The sequence below is a fragment of the Lagenorhynchus albirostris genome, chromosome 6 (assembly GCF_949774975.1).
Source record: "Lagenorhynchus albirostris chromosome 6, mLagAlb1.1, whole genome shotgun sequence".
Lineage (NCBI taxonomy): Eukaryota > Metazoa > Chordata > Mammalia > Artiodactyla > Delphinidae > Lagenorhynchus > Lagenorhynchus albirostris.
Genome location: NC_083100.1, coordinates 85,676,212 through 85,700,186, shown reverse-complemented (window position 1 = coordinate 85,700,186; position 23,975 = coordinate 85,676,212). Strand labels below are relative to the sequence as shown.

The 23,975-nt window shown below is 36.7% G+C and overlaps 1 protein-coding gene across 2 annotated transcripts in view; it reads right to left on the bottom strand.

The window, feature by feature from the left end:
* Window positions 1-20,216, bottom strand: part of GTDC1 (glycosyltransferase like domain containing 1) — a 359,684-nt gene extending 339,468 nt beyond the window's left edge. For both annotated transcript variants that reach the window (XM_060152957.1, XM_060152956.1), the window contains exon 1: window positions 20,151-20,216. The gene's annotated coding sequence lies outside the window, so the exon portion shown is untranslated. The remainder of the gene's footprint in view (window positions 1-20,150) is intronic.
* Between the last annotated feature and the right edge of the window lie 3,759 nt (window positions 20,217-23,975).

Below are 23,975 nucleotides of genomic sequence, written 5' to 3'. Positions count from 1 at the left end.
TGTGGGATCTTCCCGGACCGGGGCACGAACCCGTGTCCCCTGCATCGGCAGGCTTACTCTCAACCACTGCGCCACCAGGGAAGCCCCTGAACACATTTTATACTCTCTTTCAAATACTTATTCTTTTTTCTTACTGTTCACTGAATTTACTGAAATGAATAAATCATTTTCATGTAGATGCGTGTTTGTCTTAACCTACTAATGCAACAGAAGTAACAGTGATTAAAGATGTGGGAGAAACACCATAAGCAACTGAATTCTAGGCCAAAGCAAGTTTCACAGCCTAAGAGAATATCTCTGAGATCCATGAATTTTGAAAATCACCTACCGTTTTTTTATTGTTTGATCTATCGTCATCCTAGTTTAATACTAGAAGTGGAAGTAGGATGAGTAACCAATTCCCTCACCATCAATCTGGAGATCCCATTCCACATTTAGTAATTAGGCTTTTATTCAACAGGGAAGAAAAAAAGGCATTTTTAAGTACTTTCTGCCAACAATTATGCATTTTATAAAAGTTCAACAAGATAAATAATGTATTTGCTTTCTCAAGATGGCATTTCTCCAAGTTTTCCACCTTCCTGAAATGGGCTGCAAATCAGCTTCAGTGGGAGAAAATAGGGCTATCTGACCCATTCGGATATGGACCCCTAAGTGGAGAAGCCAGGGTGAATCGCAGAATCATAGATGGCAGGAAGGCTGGTGCCACTGTTCGATCACTTCTCTTTTATAGAAGAAGAAATAGAGACTACTGGCATCAAAGAATAAGTGACAGAGCAAAGTTTAAACCCAGGGTTTCTAACCCCATATTCACATATCTTTCCATTATGCTTCATTCCAGGCACCTGATATGACCTAAGTAGAAGGCGCCTCCATTTCCTAGTCTTTGTAGTTTTTGGATTGAATATCAATATTTAATAATTATTACTACGTAATGGTATATATTGCAGTATAAATGTATACGCATGTGGAATGTAAATGTCACTATAAGATGATAGATATATTTATTGCATATTACATTTAATAAGAACTCCCAATAGTTTGTAAATCTAGGACATCGGTGGTATAAGTCACACAAAACTGAACACCAAATGGTTAGGATCACAAAACTCAAACTTTTGTGACTTCTTCCTGAGTCCTGTATAATCATCCCTCCCCTCACCTCACAACCCTTATCCTTCATCCCCCAGCTCTAGACTGGCAATTTTTTGATAGGATAATAGGATGGACAAAAGACAATATCCAAGATTCATATAGCAAGAAAGGTGTGGAGGGGGAGGGGAGGAGGTCAGCCATAGGGCTATACTCAGTCTATTTCATAATTAGCTACAGTCACCATCAAACAAAGTTCGGGTCCCCTTGATGTAACAATCTGTAGTACTTCTCAGTACTTACCCCTTGTAGACTATATTTACATGAGTGATTACATAATACCTATTTCCTCCCCTGGATATTAAGTTCCATGAGGAAACTGACCAGGTCTGCTTGATTATCACTATACCCCCAGCACGTAGCAAACAAAGGTGTTCAACAAATGTGCATTGAGTCTATAAACACATAAAACCCTTTAGCAATGGCCTCGACAATTTCTTTCTAATTCATCCAAGACCTTTATTATTATCAACCACAAATAATCACCCCTTACTACCACTAAGTACTATTTACTCTCATGGACAGAACTTAATGCACACTTTCTATCACCATCTAAATATAACAGGTGGCATCTTATTGTATTCAAAAGGACACACCTCATTCTAAGGAAAACAGTTCTGCCAACAGCCCTGCTGAGGTGTTTGGAAATCATGTTTCATACCATGGCCAACTACCTTCTCTGACCTGACTGGACCCTGTAAGAATATTTAACCAAAGGACAGTCAAGTCTATAACCTGGAAGGATTCAACCGGTTTAATCATTAGACTGACATTTTTTATTAGACAGAAGCATTATCTTGCTACCCTACATGGACTTCTATGCCAAATTTTAACTCAGACCTAGCTTGTGCAAGGTAATTATAAATATATACACCAAACAAATTTAAAACAAAATGACTAACAGATTCTTAACTACCCTGGCACTAGTGCATCTCACTCAAACATCTTTTAAGAACTTAATACGTATTAACTAAAAAAAAATTATTGAAAAGTTTCCCTCTCCAAGTGGGAGGCACATGTCACATTTTCAGTTAATTCTGAAACAAAGATAGCAAAGTTACACTAACACTCAAGCATTCTCAATGTCCTATTTGAAGTGCAGCAAACCAAGCAAACATGGGTGGCATTACCTTGATGAGTTGAAATAAATGTCACCAAGTATAACGTTCTGGATTTACTCACTTCCAGTGAAAAATAAAAAGGACATAATCTCACAACTCAATCTGTTTATCAGTGAGGGAAATCAACTTAAAAGAACTGCAAAATCAGGGGGCAAAATAGTATCAGGTAAACAGTTGGGAGAAGAAAAAGAAATTTCCATAGAGGAGCAGAGGGCCAGAAACAGAAATCCTTAGTACTGATGTTAGATACCTTTAATATTTTAAAATTCATTTTATATCAGTGAAAGTCACCCTGCAGTAACATATTTTTTAAATGGTGTTAGGAAGCATGAAGTGAAGCCAGTATTAGAATCTGTCCTTTAAGATCAATAAAACCATAAAGATGTATCAATTAAAATATTTAGTGTCACTTCTCTCATCTCCAAAGTTCCACATGAATATAGAAATTTATTAGAAGTAGCATTAGTTAAAAGTGCGTTTTCTTCTATTTATTTATTGTAACAGGTCTTTTTCTAGTTGCCATATATTTTTCAAGCATCTTCTGATTTGCCAGTAGTCTAAGACATTTATTGGTGGTTTAAGAAGTCATCTCTAGATACAGTCTAGGGATTGTTACTGATAAATTTTTAAAAACCCAGTTTAGACCAGGACTGAGTAAATCTGGGGCTAATAGACGTGGTAATGAGAGCTGTATCACTATTTTTAAATATCACAAGGGGCATATCATTAGCTACTCACTATTATAAGAGAAAGAGTCAGTCTGATAATAATAGACTGGGATTTTAATATCCTGAAGATATTTAGGAATGAGCCTATTGAGTAATGTAAAGGAATTACACAGACAAGGGTATATAATTTCTAGAAGGTCTACTATTCTCCATAGTTTTGCACAGGCTGGCCCATATCATCTGACACACAAGTTTCCACTAAAAGAAGATAAGAAGCAATAGCTCAAAGTTCCCAGATTGCAGCAAGCACTATGACTTTTATCTATCTAGTGGCCTTGCTTGCCACTATTATCTCTTTATCAAATGGTTTTTCAAGGAGACATTCCAATAATACAAATATTTGGTCTAATGAGGCAAACCCTACAGCACAGAGTATTCTTTGCAAACTACTCAAAGCCGCACTCTGCATCCTCGCTATCTCTTAAGGAAATAATTTCACAGTTTGCAAACAGTGTGTTCAAACAGAGTAAGGTTGCTTAGGAGTTAATTAATTCCCCCTTGTATCTCTACTGGCATATATGTGTTCCATATCTGGGACCGTAAGTCTCTCTACTGGATTAATTAGCATACAAAGTTAACAAACAGCCTGAATCACTGTTGAGAGAGATAATAACTTAAACTCCTAAAACTAGCTACATAACATCCTGTATTTCATATAATGGTCGTTCAACTGATTTTAGTAGAACTGAATGAAGTAAAGAAATACTTTGCTTCCACTTATTATCGCTCTTGCTCAATGCTCTAATGTCCCTTTTCCTGCCTTGTTTCTAAACTTTACTTGCAAGAACTAAATTTAAAATATCAGATAAACTCCTTCAGATTGTTCAGAGTAAATGCCTGCCAGGCGCAATGTGTTACCTCTCCTGGGAGTACCTGTAGGAGACAAAGGAGTGACAGGTGATGGTGAAATTTCAGCCATCTGCAAAGTACAGTTGATCCTTGAAGAACAAGAGGAAGAGGGGGGTTAATCCATGTATAATTTATAGTAAGTTCCTTCCAATGTGTGAATCCAACCCACCACAGACCCTAGAGTACTGTAGTATTTACTACTGAAAACTATCCCGGTATATGCAGACCCATGCAGTTCAAACCTGAGTTGTTCAAGGGTTAATTGTAGATGAGAATAGTTGTGAATTAAAAGGAGCCTTCTCAAGTCCTGCAAACACAGCCTGAAGGCTGCTACCTACTCTACTAATGCATAAGGCTAGATCTGCTTGAAAGTATTAAAATGTCCTATCACATTTGAACATAATGCAAAAGGTTTGAAAACTATGCATATCTTTTGATTCAACAATAATACTTCTAACAATTAACTCTGGAACTTGTCAAGAATCTTTCTTAAAGTCTTTGCCCCAAATTGAAAACAATCAAAATATCAAAAAAAAAAAAAAAAAGGATTTCTTATGATCAAATGATCAGTGATCAAAAATCATAATGAAGACTGTTTACTGGCATGGGAAAATGTCTCTACTATTGTGTGACTGCATGAAATGAATGTATTAAAATATATGACGGAATGACTAGATAAACGAGAGAGTGCACATGCACACAGGTAGATATAAATAATCATTTATGGTAGAATTATGAGTGATTTTGTTTTTCTCTTTGTACTTCATTTATTCTTCAAGTTATCTTCACTGAATATGTTTCAACTTAAAAGAAACTATAAATTTTTCTTAACTTTAGGGAAGGAGGCCAAATCATTTGAAATAACAAACTACTTCCCAATTACTGAAGGCTTACTCCCCTTCAGGAGATTGCAAGTGGTTTTCAAATTATTTTAACTGCTATTGCTATAAGGAAACTTATTAAAAAATAATCATCAAGGGTTAAACTAATGCAGCTAGGGTTAGTCACAAACACTATAATTTGATTTTGCAAATACTGCTTGCCTAATACATGAAATAAAAGTAATACTCAATTAATTTAAAAATGTACTCGAGGGACTTCCCTGGTAGCACAGTGGTTAAGAATCCGCCTGCCAATGCGGGGGACACGGGTTCGAGCCCTGGTCCGGGAGGATCCCACATGCCGCGGAGCAACTAAGCCCGTGCGCCACAACTACTGAGCCTGCGCTCTAGAGCCTGCGAGCCACAACTACTGAGCCTGTGAGCCACAACTACTGAAGCCTGCACGCCCTAGAGCCCACGCACCGCAAGGCAGAGTAGCCCCCGCTCCACGCAACTAGAGAAAGTCCGCATGCAGCAACAGACCCAACACAGCCAAAAATAAATAATTTTTAAAAAATGTACTCTAATTATTAAATAATTATAAACGGATCAAGATCTTTATTTACTATATATAAGAAATCTGGAGCTGTACTTTGACAGATCGTGTTAAGAACTAAAATATTATTTTGGTACTTATGGTTTTGAATAGGAACATGGGTAAGTATAGCACAAACTCAAAGTTTTGAAGTTCAAGTGAAATGTCAAAATTAATTGGAGCCGTAAATAATTAGGTATGCGTCTTGAAATAAGGGGAAATATTTAATTAAGGTGAATAAAACTGAAAGAACTTCTAGTTTCACACTTAATGTCCAAAGTGTCTGTATTAAGAAAGAAGAAAAATGTTATTGCATTATCATCCATATGTGTTACACATGTTTGAAAAAAGAAAGAGACTCATTGGCTATCCAACTACTAGAGACACCGTCCTGCAACATTAAAAGACTGTCTCCTCTCATAACCACTCAGATCGTTCCTATATTTAGATACATGCAATAGATGAATGGATACTCAATAAATATTCACTGGACACTTGATAAAGTTGAATTTTATGACATGTGAATTCTATCTCAATAAAGCTGTTATTTTTAATTAATTAATTAATTAATATTAACTCAATGGCAACTCAGGCTTAGTAGAGAAGTATTTTCAAATGGAGCCTCCAAGTTCTAGTACTTTTTACAATTTAAACACCATGTTTCATTTTCAAGTAGTAAGAAATAACTCTATTATTCCTGGAATTGTTTTCCAATGTAACTGTTTCATCATATTTCATTTTTTTTTTTTTTTTTTTTTTTGCGTTATGCGGGCCTCTCACTGTTGTGGCCTCTCCCGTTGCGGAGCACAGGCTCTGGACGCGCAGGCCCAGCGGCCATGGCTCACGGGCCCAGCCGCTCCGCGGCATGCGGGATCTTCCCGGACCGGGGCACGAACCCGTGTCCCCTGCATCGGCAGGCGGACTCTCAACCACTGCGCCACCAGGGAAGCCCCATATTTCATTTTTAAAACCATCTATACTGAAACACTTCACTTACAAATGTAGAAAGAAAACAACCTACCACTAAAAGTATACAAATAATTAAAAATTAACCTCCAGAAAACACAAAAATACTAATAAAAATATGAAACATGTAAATGAAAAATTAGAGCCAAGCTTATCATTCCATCTATTTTTAAAGGGACACTAAGAATACACCTATCAATATATAACTTTCCATATTTTAAAACAAGCACGAACTTGATATGAAGAAGAAATCCTAACCCTAGGAAAGCGCCACGTGGCGTTTTTTAACTTTATTGCCAATTTGTTGACTCTCTGTCCCAGAGCAGATCACCTCCAACATTAGTACTCTGACCTTACAGAAAAGTGACAGATAAAGTTTATGGTGAGAAAAAATGAGTTTCTATGGGTTTCCAAATGGGAATTCTTATGACACCAAAAGCCATATAATAATATTGATTTTGAGGGCTTCCCTGGCGGCGCAGTGGTTAAGAATCCGCCTGCCAATGCAGGGGACACAGGTTCGAGCCCTGGTCCGGGAAAATCCCACATACTGCATAGTAACTAAGCCCGTGCACCACAACTACTGAACCTGCGCTCTAGAGCCCGTGCTCCGCAACAAGAGAAGCCACCGCAATGAGAAGCCCGCGCACCGCAACGAACAGTAGCCCCGCTCTCTGCAACTAGAGAAAGCCCCTACACAGCAACGAAAACTCAATGCAGCCAAAAATAAATACATAAAATAAATAAAAAATTTTTTAAATAATAATAATATTGATTTGATAGCTAAGTTTTTTACTGCCAAATTACAAGCTTCAGATTTCTGGAAAAATATCCAAGTGAATTTGCAGTAAAATACAATAAAAGAGAAGGCTAAGCTCATGATCAGCAGTCTAGATTGCTTTGTAAACTTTAAATATACATATAAAATAATTTTTTTAATCAGGTCTTTTTTAAAGTTTTCAGTATCTCAAGACTGACATTTTTTACTTTGGGACTGACTGATGCTCTTCCAGACATTTATCCAAAGTCAGTCATAAGCTCACACCTTTCTGAGAAAATATAAACAAGGATTATTTTCTTGTAAAACCATCCTCAAAAATTAATTAGAATATTCAAAATATTCCATTCTCACAAATGAAAATAAGTTGCTTGCTGAAATGACAGTCTTCCATTTCACTGCCTTAAAAATTAAGCTGGCATGGATAATAAAAGTGTTTTCTAACTGAATATGCTTGGCATTCAAATATTTTTAAAACAAATACTAATCCATAATTAGATTTCACAGGCACAATCTATAAAAAATAGAATTTGTTTTTATTTTTCTGAGAGCAATATTAATGATTTGATATCATAAAAGTTGTAACAATACCATTGCTTGCATAAAACAATAAACAAACCCGCAAATGAATGTTTACTTTCTTTTTCAGTCTAATTTTTACCATTCATTCATTTAGCAAATATCTATCGTGCCTGCTACGTGCCCATCACTGTTCCAGGTACTTGGGGATAAACTGGGCAACAAAACAAACGTTCCTGTTATCATAAGAAATTTCTTTCTAATTGGAGTAAAACGACAATCATCAAGTAAATGTATATCAGATGGTGGCATGTACTATAAAGAAAAATAACACAGGGTAATGGAGAATAAGGGCTGCTGAGGATGGGTTGGGGAAGGGCAGGATTTTATATGGAGTTGACTGAGGACGCTTCACTGATGATGAGATGACATGTAAACAGAAACCAGAAGAAGAGAGGGAGGAGGCTCTGCAGACCTGGATCTAAAGCCTTCCAGGCAGCAGGCACAGCAAGATACTGAGATGGAATATGCTTGGCATGTGCAGAGCAGGAAGGTCTGTGTGACGGCAAAGCATAAACGAATTTGCTTTATTCAACAAGCATTTATTGAATGATTACATTCTGAAAATTAGGCTAAGTGTTTTGTGATATTAAAATGACCCAAATATAGTTTCTGGACTCAAGCCTGGATATAATTATAATACAGAGTGAAAAATGTTACTAACCAGTTGAACTGGTTCTCAAAGAGGGACCGATAGTAAGTTCTACTTCAAGAAGATGAACCAAGAGCCTAGGAAGTACAGCGGCCAAAATCCCAATTACAAAGAAGAACTGAAGAAATGTGCAGATACTCTTGGTTCATTCAACAACCATTCAACTCTTTTCTCCTTTTGCTTTCTTCTATTGTAGAATTCAGGCTAAAATACTTAGTCTCCCAGTTGTGGGCAAGACTGTTCCACAGTCTTCCAAAATGACATAGTGGAAAGAAGGCTCAAAGTTGCAAAGCACCCACTATTAGGAGCCAGGACACTGCTGCACAACTCTGAACAAATCAACAACCTGCAGGGCTTTTAGCTGACCCACCCCAGGCCTCTGGTATCAGGCCCTCCCCTCCCAAGCCCTTCTGCCCTCAGCCTCCCTTATCGTCCTCAAGCTCAACAACATTTAATCTGTCTTCCATTCTTCCTCTGAAATTTACAGGTACCTTAGTGTCCATCCTCTCAAAAACCTATGATTATTTCTACCTAAGAAAGAAAATTACTTAACAAGAAACAAGACCTCTTACAATTTGGTCCCAAGTTCCTTTTTAGCCTCAATTCCTATCACTGCCACAAGCCTACCATTACTCCAAACACAACAGACTCCCTGCCATATATCAAACATTCCATATACATTCCCACCATCAAGCACTGCTAGTGCTACTTCTTCTTTCTGGAATCCTTTCACCTTTACTACCTGTCACATTCCTACATATATACAGTTCAAGACTCCACTGAAATCCCATTTCATCCATGAAGGTTTAAGTCAACTTCTTACCCATATTCAGCCCATCAGAAGTAATTACTCCTTCCTCTGTAGTAGTAACACCAGCTTGGCTTACACCCCAATAAGAGCAGCTTCCACAATCCTACTTATACTACCGTTGTACAGTATATGTGTGTGTCTTCCCAACCAGATTTTGTTTCTCTGGCAGCAGAGTTTGTGTACAATTCATATTTATATCTATGCATAATCCAAGCAAAGTACTTTGTATGCCAGGCATTCAATTAATGTGTTTCAAATTCTCGTCAATAGACTACAAGAAGCCCTCGCAAAAGGCGAGGGGGCAAAAGAGGTATTCCTGAATTGAAGATTACAGCAGCATTATACAGTGAACTGTCCAGCAATCAGCTATTCAAGTAAGTTCTAAATCATTGCAGGTATCATTGAATGAGGACAAAGACAACAAAAAGTAAACCATGAGTGCTTATTGGGCAGCATAAAATTAAAGAGGAATGGGGAAATGCAAAGCCTAAAGCTACCTATATTAGGAAGTATTACCAAGGGATACTCAAACAATTCATTTAACAAATATTTACTAAGTGCCTACTTTAGGCCAGACACTCTATTAATTGCTGAGAATACAAAGGTGAAAAATAGTGAGAAAGGGCTGAACTTTTACAAGCAATATTTTTAAGTGCAAAGTGTTGGCCTATAAATTATTACTTCCTGAAGTATGACCAAAACAGCATCTTAAGGACCAAGAGACTGACTATGGATACCCAATTCCAAATCTAGAAAACTATATTGACTAAATTGTGATTATGTAGGCACTCTCTCCCAGGACTGCTTCTGAATGTTAAAAGGGCCTCCTCTATTTTCAGTGACTATAAACTGCTCAGATAGAAAATTTGAGTTCCAGATACTTGAATACATTCCCTGCTCTGAGATAAGTTCTATCCATGCACAGGTTGTTTTAGTAATTAAGGTGCCAACAACCCTGCCGTTGTGAATGAAAAGGGAGGAATTTATTAAAAGAGTGCTATATAGGGGATGTTGTATGGGAGATAGTGGATAGTTGTTTGCTTTGTCCCCTGAGGTCAAAATAAAAGAAACAGAATGAAAATACAACAAAAGGGATTTAGGTTAGACATAGGAGGAGTTGTGAAGCACTGATTCACACTACCAAGTTATACTCTGAGCCATTTGTTCTGCAGATTTTGAAAAAAGAGATAGCCTGCTTTCTTCTTAGTTTAGGGCAAAGCAAGCAGATGTAAAGATGACTTCTTAGGGTTTCTTTCAGACATGTTTTTCTATTGTATGTAACCATTTGCATGCACAGTGGAAAAATATGAAGCTACCATTCTAAGAATTAAAAGAAAGAATATAGCCAAAATGCCATCTAGGATAAATTCTGATTTAGTGTGCTCTTAGCCATAAGGCTTCCAAGGATCTAATAACTCCTCCTTATAAGTCAACATCAATAATATAAATTATCGGGGGCTTCCCTGGTGGCGCAGTGGTTGAGAGTCCGCCTGCCAATGCAGGGGACACAGGTTCGTGCCCCGGTCCGGGAGGATCCCACATACCACGGAGCGGCTGGGCCCGTGAGCCATGGCCACTGAGCCTGCGCGTCCGGAGCCTGTGCTCCGCAATGGGAGAGGCCACAACAGTGAGAGAGAGGCCTGCATACCGCAACAACAAAAATAATAATAATATAAATTATCAAATGACTTATTTACCTCATTAATAAACTCAAATTGCTTATTTCTTCAAAAACTGAAGTCTTAATATATGAGAACTACAAAATATCCTTGTTTAAACAATAATCTATTCATGGAGTTAAAAAGAAATTATATTTTTTTATTTACCCATGAATAACTTGCTCCAACAAAAATATTGGTACTAAGTCATTTTGAGGATCTTTCTATAACCCTTATAACTGAATATCGTCTACTCAAAATGACTTTGACATCTTTACATTGATGTCCCCTTAGCAATAATGAACAATTTTATAAAATTTAATCCACAACCCTCAGAAATTAAAAATATGACTATGCCCTTTACATGTATAAATGATTTATACCAATTATATTAACAAATATATTTCTTAGTACTTATTCATTCATTTAACAAGTGTTTTATTGAGGGTCTATCTAGGCACTGTGCTGAGTGTAGTAGGGACACCAAGATGACCTAATTAGAGTTTCTGTCCTCAGTCATAGAAACATAACCTCACAATACCAAAACACATGTACTGGATGTCAAAAGGGAACAAACATCAAGTTGCTTTTTTTTTTTTAACAAATTTATTTATGGCTGAGTTGGGTTTCTGTTGCTGCGTGTAGGCCCTCTCTAGTTGCGGCGAGCGGGGGCCGCTTTTCGCTGTGGTGCGTGGGCTTCTCATTGCGGTGGCTTCTCCTGCTACGGAGCATGGGCTCTAGGTGTGCAGGCTTCAGTAACTGTGGCTCACAGGCTCTAGAGCGCAGGCTCAGTAGTTGTGGCGCACGGGCTTAGCTGCTCCGCAGCATGTGGGATCTTCCCTGACCAGGGATCGAACCCGTGTCCCCTGCATTGGCAGGAGGATTCTTAACCACTGTGCCACCAGGGAAGCCCAGCAAGTTGCTTCTGATAAATGGAATACTTATAACTGGAATGGAATATTTCCTGCCATATCAATAAACAAAGGATGCCACAGTCATCAACGATTGCAACCCTCTGGTGTGAGCTGGTGAGCCCTGTGCAGACGCAGGGCTGAAAAGAACACCTGCCATCTAGCAGCCGTCAGACTGCGGCCACTCCCTACAGTGAGCCCTAAGGAAACTCAGGATGTGAAAATACAGGATACTGGCCCCAGGTAGCTGAGGTGCATATCAAAGGAATGATTTCAGTAAGCCCAGATTCTCAAATCTTCCCGTACATAGAAAAGCGCTAAGGTCCTTGAGATATCTGGTTTTCTTTAATTAACAGTAATCTTTTGACATTCCGACTACCTGCCCTTTTATTGCAAAACTCCTATATATCCTGGCTCCTCCCCTCACCTCCTTGGAGCAGTTTCTCAGAGTTATCTGAAATGCTGTCTCCCGGGCTGCAGTCCTCATTTTGCCCCAGATAAAACTTAACTCACAACTCTCACGTTGTGCTTTTTTTTTTTTTTGCGGTACGCGGGCCTCTCGCTGCTGTGCCCTCTCCCATTGCGGAGCACAGGCTCCGGACGCGCAGGCTCAGCGGCCATGGCTCATGGGCCTAGCCGCTCCACGGCATGTGGGATCTTCCCAGACTGGGGCACGAACCCGTGTCCCCCGCATTGGCAGGCGGACTCTCAACCACTGCGCCACCAGGGAAGCCCTGTGCAATTTTTTAAGTCAACACTTTCTACAAGTACCCGGGAAGTTCAAAGGTCCAAGCAACTAACTATACAAAAAGAACTAAGGAAGTATGGCAGATAACTTTAGGATGGATCAGTTGACACTCATTCCAATTCTCCTTCTCCCTGCCTTCCTCCAAAATAAAGGCTAGAAAGCTAAATACTTTTTATCTCATTCTAGAGGTAGTTAGGTGACACACTTTTGGCCCCTGAGATGCAGGCAGAAGTCCCCAGGAGCGGGCCTCTCTTTCTAAAGAAAAAGAGAAAGTTCTCCATGAAAACTAGGCTTCTGGGCTCCCTTTACTTTTCTTCCTGCTTCAAAGTAAACACAATTTCTATAGGTACAAAAGTCATCTGTGGAATAAGAAGCAAGCATTACGTGCTAAGGATGATGGAGAAGGATGATGTTACCTGGCCCCCTGATGAACTAACTGCCTCCCGACTTCTTACGCCAGGAGACAAATAAAACCCTTACTCATTTAAGTCACAGTCAGTAAGATTTTCTACCACTTGGAGCCAGAGGCATTTTTACCATTAAAAGAAAGCTACAACAAAGAGGAGATGTTTGAGTTGGACTATGGGTCCTTCTTCCTTAATTCAGCTGTTATCTAGTCCTTTCTAGCTAGAGGAATTAAAAACAATTTTGAATTTTCATGTCCACAGTTTTACTATAGTATTCTGTAATCCAGATTACTTAAATAAACATGTTCTAACTCTTCCACGGAAATACATCTATTGCATAGTCATTACAAGATTTTTTATTTATTTCTTTTCCTAACTGAAACCTTCAATCCCCCCAAACCTATAAAATAACATTTCTTATAGCATGATATAAATCATTCATGTATGTAATATACACATACAAATAAACAGCTTAAGAAAGGGGTAAGAAATGAGAAGGAAGAGAGAGAAGGAAAGAGGAACCTAGCTTATTTGAAAGTATAAACTATGTTTTTCAATTTTGTGAGCATCTTAAAAAGTATCTTCATAATAAGTTAAAGACCTCAAGATAATAGTATTTTTAAAATAGGAAAGACTCCCGGCAACTTGAAATCAGTGTCTCTGTTTCTGAAAAAATTTCAAACTTGAAAAATACATATCCAACAAGTATTCTTCATCCAATTTATCACTAGCATTATTATATCATTGCCATATCCCCCCTATCTCTATTAGCCTCCCTAAGGTAGTAATCTGTCTCTCTAGGTAAGTTTCAGTTGGACATATTTTAAATGTGTACTGTTCTTGAGATAGTTTCAATTGTACACTGCTAAAAAGATTCATTAATTTCAACCACCATCAACTCCATATGCCACACATACTTTTTTTCTGCCTTTTTTGTTCAAATATATTTCACTGTGGCCATTCAGAGGAAAATTACACATTCCAATAACATTTGAGTTCCTCTCCGTTACCCTTTCAGTGGCTCAGGGTAATGATAGAGTAAAGAATCATGTTCTTCACAGGCTCTCCTTTTTTTTTTTTTTCCATTTGGTAGAATTTCAGCTTCAAATCCCTTGTGCCAAAAAGCAATGGGTAATGTCTAATGCTCTTCTCTAACAGTAGTACTTTGGAGGGAAGGGGAGAGAAAGTCAGGAGAAATCACTCACTTTCCCAGCTTTTAAAGAGTCTTAGCATATGGAAAAAGCAATCTCTTATCCTATTTTCCTAAAATAGAATTACAGAATCATAATAGGTAAAGGGGCCAGAGGAAGAGGAAAAAGAATTAGAAAATTTTACAAATATCTCTGAGTATGGGTAATGGCTAAAATGATGAAACTATTGATAGTTCTAGCCCTAAATTCCCAGCGAAATCAGTCAAAAAAAACAAAAAACAAAAAACCTATATGTTCATAAAACCTGGGGCTTATATATTCCTTGGCACTGTTTACAGGTAGAGACTTCCTCTGTAAAATAGATAAAAACTACATCTCATCTTCATGAGACTGCAAGAATGGGAGAAATAAAGATACTAAGCATAGTCAGATAACATAAATGCCTTCATTTTAAAACCAACATTCAAAGACAATCGACTACAGTCCATATGAACTCAAAAGAAAATTCATAGAATAAGTCTCCTTTGTTTACGTCATCTCAACTTCAATTTCATCTGCAGTTATCTCCTTTAAAGCAAATATTTCTAGGGCCCTTACATGATAGGAAGTCCTTTTTCTCAGGCCCATTTTTATTTGGTTATCTTTTTAGGTGCACTAAAGATTGAGTTTACAATAAGCTGAACAGACAGCGTACAAAAGGCTTTTAGAACTATACCATATGGTCCAGGGAAGGGAACAATCTGGACGATCCCCATTTCAATCTGCAAGCTTGTCCACCTCTATAACACATTATACTACTGTAATAAAATATTAAGATGGAAATGTAAAAGCAAAACTAGTCTATCTTTAGCATTACCAGGCAACCACACTTCCAAAAATTAACTGATAAACTTAATAAACATTTAATTTATATTCTGAAATTTTGGTATGCAACACCAGGCATACAAACCTAGGCCACTATTCACTAGAAACAATATTTCGGCAGGGATATGTGTGGGTATTCAACTTATGCTTCAGAAATTTGGAAGAAGAAAAAAACACAAAACACTTTTACGGGGGCATATTGGCAGGGGCTGATGTAACAGATGACACATTCTTGGAAATCAAATAAAAGCAATAGGGAAATACCCATTGTTGCCTGCTGAAGGCCTAATCACATGGACACAGCTGGAACCAATGTAGATCATTCATTAATAAAATTGTATTGTAGTAGCCACTTTTTGATGCATTTCAATTACTGCTGTAGCCAAATCTCTGAATTTCTTTGTTCCATGTTAGTAAGATTGTTTGAATGCGAAATATGAGAAGATTTAGAACAGGGGGAAAAAAAAAAAAACCTGCTCTCATGCTGAAAATGAGACTAGCTCAAAAAGCTAAATGTCACTTTACCTTGCAATCTACTTACTCTATCAGCAGCTTAAAATATGCAGCGTAAACCTGAAAGGGGGAATTCATATGGTACTATGGATAAAAAGTGAGCAGTGTGAGATGCCACAGAAAACATATGAAATACTTGTGAAAGTATTCTACAGAATTATAAGATGTCGGGCAGAAGGAATTAAAATGTACCAAAAACTAAGGGGAGAATCAAACAACTGAATTAAAACATACTCTTTCATGTAATACTCTCTAATGACTTTTAACACTGAAGTATGTACTATACGCCTCAGGGAAGGTCACTCATATTTTTGACCACATAAACTTAGAAATCACTATTTGTCATTATATGTTACCAATATTTGATATCAAACAGCACCTACCCAGGAGTTAGGTTTAAAATCTGTACTGATATTCAAATGAAATAAAATACTGGCTATAATTATAAACATGGTATGTAATATAATAAAGTCCTGGTTAAAATAATAAATTTGGTATTTATCCAATTTTGCTGGCATCTGTTAATAAATTTATTTTTCCATGTTTCTACAAATATAATGATTAAGTTTCTATATCATAATTTCTGCAAACTGCATAATATCAAACTATAAAGACATAGCAGCCTTGGTATGTGTCCTGAATTAAACAAAACTGTAGTATTTATTATTTACAAAAATGAAAAACTCAATAGCATTTATCAAAAACACTGCTCAAACATTATAGGTCTTAAATATATTTCTACTATGCCTCTGTGTACAGTTAGAATAAACAAATAAATAGGACAATTCATGTTTCAATTCCTAACTCATTGAAAGATATATTCCTACCACAAAAAAGATAAAGGGCTTAACTGCAAATAAAAATTATACCAATGGAGAAAATGTACTTAAAGTCAATAAACAGTATTCAATATACAATTAACATTCAACATATGTGAACATACAGAAGGAAAGAGTTTTTATCTGTACCATCTTTAACCTCCAATTCTAATATTAAAAAACCTTTGTAAAGCAATTATACTCCAATAAAGGTGTTAAAAAAAAAAAAAAAAACCTTCACACAAAGGACTCAAGACAGTCATGCACTTAACTGGACCAAGAAGAAAAAACAATTTCACTGGCATTCCTTCTCAAAAACATCATCATTCTTAAGCTTAAAATGTTGACCTAAAGATTTAATTAATATAACTTAACAAGCACCTCACTCAGATTCATTTTAGCTGCTCTACAGAAAAAGCCACTTAAATACAAGTTTAAAAAAAAAAAAAACAGCATTGGAGGGACTCAAGAATCACAGCATTTAATACACATGCATTATACATACAAATCAATTTGAGTATTTGTTTGTTTTGTTAAAGTAATAAGCCAATATGTTGCTGAACCTGTCTTGAGAATGAGAGAAAATAACAGGTGAGATTATTTAATGCATACTTCTGATATACCTGTTTTACAAATCCTTTTAATTATTTTAAAGCATTTTTTAAATTAAAAATCTCTGGAAAAAAAAAGAACAACTGTTAGATTGCACAAGTTTGTTTTAATGTATTCATAATAGATATATTTTCCAGCATATATGGCATACAAAAATGTTTCACATTCATCATTCTAACACAAACCACTGTTTTCTTTCTTTTTAGTCACATTTGTTACACATTTACAAAAATACAGGAGTTTTTCCTCCCAAAGTAATTTTCTCATTGCTAGAAATCATTGACAATTTTAAAAATAAAAATCAGTCAAAATAATATCAATCTCCTCCTAAGAAAACAAATTCTGCCTATTTAATTATTTGTATCTTGATTGTAAAACACTAATTTTTAAAGTAGATCACATGAAAGTAAATCATTTGTTTTGCTTAATACAACAGAAAACACATTTACATTTTGAGGAACATTCTACGAAATTTCATAGAATGTTTGCTCATAGTGAAAATCTAGTCTCCTCTTCAAATCATCACTTAAAAATCATAGTGCTACATTTCCACGTCCCTTGTAATAATAGGTCACTAATTACAATTTAGAAAACATTGGGAAACTTAAAAAATGCTTTTGTGTTTTACCTTGCATTTTGATTTCAAAGGAAAAAAATTTTAATGCACATCCTTGTATTTAATGGAAGCTCACTTGCTTATCTAGCTACACTTATCAGACATTCCAAAAATGAGTACTCAATCTATAAAAGATATGAACTGACTCTGAGTCTGACAAAAATAGAAAACAATAGCAAGCTTTTTGGTCTCAACAAAAGATAGCTTGGCAAAAAAATCCATGTAATATAAGCAAATATTACTCAAGAGTTTCAATTCAAATAATAAGCTGTGAAGCAAGACAAGATTCCTACCAATCAAAAATACTATGTCAACATGACGAAAGTTAGCAATATTCAGAAGGGTTTTCTGAAAAGTATGGCAAAAATGCAACTGTGAAGGAAATCTCTAGGAGAGCTGGAAAAGGCAAATTTAGCACAAGCTTCTATAAGGAACAATGCCATTTAGTAAATGTGGAAGTTGTGAGGAGAATGATGTCTCTATTTAAGAACAAGTTTTTTTTTTCATGATGGTGTTTTACGTGAAGAAAGAGGAAGACGAGGGAAAAGAAATGGTATAAGTAGGAAAAACTAGGCTGCTTGCTTTCCTTCAGTGAGGCTGGGAGGGTCGACCCTCTGCCTTATGAAAACCACTGCCAGAACCAAGCTACACAAAACATTTTGGCTGCCAGCCTAGAACAGTGCCAGGCTGTTTTTTATTTTTGCGCTAGGCTCCCTCAATTGAGACAGTGTGGGATTGTCACTTTGATGCACATAGAGAACAAAGAATAATATAGTACAGAGGGGGGGAATTTATTTTGCCCCTTTAAAGTCAGGTTAGCATTTTGTTTTCTTTGACAGGTCTTGAAAAGACCCAAGAAACAAAAGTTATGCTGAAGAATGGATCAATTGCCTAAAGAAATTAGCGTGAGTACAATATTGTCGACAGTTTAAAAGCCATTTGAGATTAACATTTTTAAAAAATCAGACTTAAAAGGGGTCCAAGTCATATATTTACCTGTTTAAGAGGCCAGAGACCAAGAAGTACATGATACACCATCACTTAATCTTGTTTAAAATCTGAGAGTATGAAGGAAGGCCATAAAATCTCACAAAAAAAGAACTAATATAAGTATTATAATTTTTAGGTCACTATTCAGAGGCAACTTTCTCAGCTGCTATTGTGAACTTGAGTTCTCCAAAATTAAATAATCTGATTAAAAGATTATAACATTAGAATCTGAATATTGTATGCCTTTTCAGGGAAAGAGGTGATAAACGATCGAAAATGTTTGAAGGATTAAACCACAAATCATCTATGAAGTTGCCACAGACACAAACAGGAAAACCGTCTCTTCTATCCTATTCAATTCTGTACTAGAAGCAAAGCTAACACAAATGAGAAAACCAAGTGTGTGCTGCTGCAAGCTTCAACTAAATCTACTACCTGAATCTGGAGACCAAAAACACCAATAAGCCATTAGCTCCTAGAGGTATGACCTTTTTCTCTCTAATGCACAAGATAAGTAGAGGTAGAGGTCCATTTTCTACAATCCAAATGAAAAGAAAGAATGAACTGTGACAAGCCCAGATCCCATGCTGGCATATTTTACACTAAGCTCAGCATCATCTAGAAGCAGTATGCTTCTCCCTGCCAATCAGGGGGGGAAAAGAAGTTGTGAAAACTACTACAGCGTGGATGAATAGCACCAAAGGTCTACGAGTCCCTTCCTCCTGCACATCTCCACTGAATCAGCTGTGAAAAGAAGACCAACGGCTGTTACAGAAATAGCAAGAACTAAAGCACTTGCCTCAGATGTTACACATAGAGGCATGGAGCATTTACCACCTAAGTCTATCTAATTTCTGCCAAAATGATCCCCTGCCCAGTTTTGTTCATAGCCACAGATTCTGATAGCAAGTCACGATCAGTGATGGGAAAGGCAACAGGGGAGGGAGAACATGGGGAAGAAATCCAGAGAGAACAGTGGCCAAACTCCAAACAATATACACGCTTCTCTTACTTAAATTAGTGCCCATGCACAATACTTTGGGACAACAAAACCTGTGATAAAGGTTTCAGGTACGATGATTTGCTCTGGGTGGCAAGGGTAAGTCTGCCATATAATCAAAAAAAAAAACCATTATTTTCCTCCTCACAGTTCTCCTTTTGCATTTCCTTTCTTTCCTCTAGGATATACTGCTGATGCTATTACCGCATGGGACACTGATAGTTGTAGGCAAGGCATTCATGTATTGCCAAAGTGGTCCAGAGAGTGATGTCTGGCTGGCTTTAATTCAGCAAGGAATATGAGGCAAAAGCAGGAAGCAAAAAGAATGAAAGGTATAGAAGAAGCCAGGGTATAGCCTGTGTTTTCTGTTTATTAATGATGCAGATGAAATGGGGGGAAATCTAGAAAAAGCAGCCAAGCCAAGTGAATTACAAAGAAAGATTAAAGGAGCTAAATGTGTATAACTTGGCTGACAACCAAAGAACAATATGAGAGCTGTCCACAACTCTCCAAAGTATATACAAAAAAGAAGAGCAGGGAATTTTTATTTACTATTGAAGTGTGAATATATGAAATAATAATGAGATAAAATAAAAATAAAGAAATCTGACTTCAAGTAGCCAAGGAAGTGATCTGGTAAAACTTAAGAAAGGATATGCTTCCTCCTCTTTAGAAATATTTATCATCTATTTAGAAATATTTATCATCTACTGACCCACACTGCAGTAAAGAGTAGATAATAGGAAATGACCACATAATGCCAGAGGACTTAATTCATGGAGAAATAAAAATGAAGTCCCATTTGCTTACCTGATGATCCAGATTTACTGATGTCTCTCTTTACATATGTCTGATCTGGCTAATGAAGAGATATCTGTGAAATCACAAAGGACATAGTTAGGTTGGTATCTTCAAATTAAGCCCAATCTGAATTCTGAATCCTGACCTGGACAAGAGTTTACTTAAATGATCTAGTAGTCTGATTCTTGGATATTCTAAGAGGGAAAAAGAACCTCTAAGAACAGAAATACTTTGAGTCTTAACTAAGAGCTTTTTTCAGTCTTTCCAAGGATTTCCCAAATTAATTATGACTCAAAAAAATAATAATAATTCAGATTAGAAGTCCTTCACCTTGGTATATGGACAGCCCTCAGGAGTCTATGCACTCCTGAATGATATATGAAAAATATGTGGGTTTATGTAAATGTGTATGTCTCTGGGGAGAAGGTCAATAATTTACGAGATTTGCAGAGAGGTCTATAATCCAAAAAACTGTGAAGAACCTGTGCTGAGTATAGTCTAAAATCGCAAAGGCAGGTTGGAATGCATATAGATAATCAATCCAGGTTTGGAAAACAATGGAGGTGCACAGACACTTGCAGATCTGGGGTAAACACCTTAAGAACACTACTTTCTGGGAGAACATAACATCAAGTTTAAACTGTTACTTAACTTACACAGCCCTATGTTCTCTGCCTGCCATACACAGTGAAGAGAATGATGGGTGGATATTCTGACTCTCCTGTTCTGTATATATTAAAGTCAGAATCCTTAGGTATATCAACACTGACAGGGTCAGAACTAACAGAGCAACTCATCCAAAAAGAATCCTATATGACAAGCAAAAAGAAGGAGCTATCAAAGCAGTAAGAAATGTGGCTCCCAAACAGTTTACATAGCACAAAATCACAGGATTAGCCAAACACATCTCCTAAAATAATTATTCAAAACAGTAATCAGAGTCAGAATAACCTACACCAGAATAAAAAACAGGTTGGAGAACCTTCCAGACACCAACTATGAACAAGATGGGAAAGCATTCACAGCTAGAGAGAGGATCTGGAGCTGAGGTGTCACCAAAACAACAACAATAAACAAACACTGAGAAGACATAAATCAAGGAAAGAGAAAAAAAAAGAACAAAATAACTCGAGATGGCTTATTTCACATAATGACTATAGAGTATATTCTCTCAAAGAAAACAGTGTATTTAGACATTCACCTCCTGAGCATCTCCCTGGCATCGCTCTGGTGCTGGGAATTCATCAGTGAACAAGACAAACAAAGCTTGCCCTGCTGGAGCTTAATTTTGGGGAGGAGAGGAAGGATGATGGGAGACAACTATATCAGCAACATCATTTCAATGTGTGATACATGAAAGAAAACAAATAAATAAGATGATGTGACCGAGACATGCAAGAACGGCCTACATCTATCTAGTACATCACAGAGATGCTCACTCCAATCCTCAAAGTTAGTCAGGGTCGTAGAGAATTGAGATGGGGGAGGGACTGTAGGGACAGCTAGTCAGACCTCTTCATTTCAGAGACAAAGAATCACAACCTCATTATTTCCGAACATCAAAATACACACACCTGGACTGAGTTAGGATTTTATGATACACGCTCTGTCTTTAGAAGAGAGGATTGAGAACAGGTACTGAACAGCATTCCTGGAAACCTGGCTAAGGATACTGAATACTTCATACCTTTAATATTTAATAAAGAACCACATTCTATCCAAATTCTTGGCAAGTTCCATTCAATTAAAAGAATTTTGTTTTTTGCTTCTACAGACAAATCTGATCAATTTTTGCTGTCAAAAAAAGGTTACACAAGGTCATGTTCTTAGGCCTCAAACCTAGGCAATCTGGCTCCAGGATCCCAAACTCTCATCACTACTTTTTGCAGACTCTACAGAAGTAAAATTTAAAAGAACAAAACAGCCTTAGGTGGCTCCCAATATTCTTAAATTTATACACTCAACTAAGACCAGAAAAAGTCAAATTAAATAAAACCAAGTGTGATGAAAATTTAGAAGCAAAACTAGGTGAGCGGAGGAGAGGATAAGAATGAAATAATGAAAGAAGACACAAAAGAGTCATCTGCTCTGAGCCTAAAGCATCCAAATGAGAATTTCTCAGGAATAGGAAAACATTACCATGTGGACATGAAAACTATATGGGCCTCAGAAATGGGGTATGCCCACTGAGGCCACAGAGGAAAGTCAGGCTTTGATTCATAACCAGGGAAACTTCCAAAGACTTCCATGTAATTCTGCTTCACAAAGCTGTGTGTGTGTGTGTCTGTGTGTCTGTGTGTCTGTGTGCATGTGCATATGTATGTGGTATGTTAGGGAGATGGATTGGTTCTTAAAAGAATTTCAATGTTTATAAAAAACTTACAGAAATAATTCCTATCTGAATAGGGCTATACAGCCTATATATTTAAATGCAGTTTCACACTTTTTTAAAAAACTTCCAAAATATAAAGCTCACAAGGTAAATATATAAATAAAAACATGGGAAAAATAAATCTGTGTATTGATTATATATGTATACATATGTCTAGAAGGAGGCACAAAAAAACAATAACACTGGTTCATGTGTATAAAGAACGTGAGTGTTAGGGATTGAGGTATAGGAGGAGAGGTTTCGTATCCCTCAAAATTATACTTTTTCAATTTGAACCAAGTAAACAGTGATAATTCAAAAGTTTTAAAAACAGGGAACTCTACTCAATACTCCGTAATGATCTATATGGGAAAATAATCTAAAATAGAGTGGATATATGTATATGTATAAGTGATTCACTGTGCTGTATAGCAGAAAGTAACACAACATTGTAAATCAACTATAATCCAATAACAAATTTTTAAAACAGAAATAACAAAAGAAACTTTTAAGAATAGTCTTGAAGTTCAAAAATAAAATAATATTGAAGAGGAAAAGGGTATGGAAATCTATCTTTTTTTTTATATATATATATATATATATACACATATATATATATGCATAGAGGGGTCCTTGCTGGTAGAGGAGTTGGGACTTCAGCCTCAGTGAAAGACTCTAGCTTTCCACCTTCACACATCATCATCAACCCTGCCCTCCACACCTCACAGTCCACCACCAGAAATACACAACAAACATGCATACACAGAGGCCATTTCAATTGGTAGATAATGCTGTTCGAATATCCTATCTCTGAGAGCCTAATTGCTTAAAAACATCTAAAAAGACAGACGCACTTTTAAAAAAAGTAAAAAGAACTCTACAAGCTATCAACATAGAAATATATTTCATACCCTTTTTAAATTAAAATAAAAAGTTGTTTAAGAAAAAAAAAATTGGTCAGAGATTCCAAAAGATCAGTGATGCAAAGTTTCCCCAAAGCTAGAAATCTATGACATTATTTGCTTAGCCTATAGTCTCCAACCTAAGAAAGCAACCCTGAGTCCTTTTCTTTTGAATGTGAGCATATTCTATGACATCTGTCATCTCACTGACCAAAAGTGATGCTGCAGACTTCACTGGGCAGCAGTGACCCATTCCTTCCTCCTTGGCCAAGAGAAAGTCTTCCACCCAAAGCTGTAAAGCTGTCAGGGATGTAGTAAGCCCTTTTCTTTAAACTTCTAACAGGTCAGAACTTTTCACAAAATCTACCCCCAAAAAAGGCTTATTCACATTAATTTGCTTTGTGTTGCCATCATTTATTGTCTTCATTTTTAATTTAGTGGTATTTTTAGCCAAATGAAATGAAATAACGGTCAGTTTTTCTCAATCTGTCTCAGCTCTACTCTTCATCTTCTGGGACCCAATTCATGTGATCCTTTAACAACTATTTATTTCACACCAAA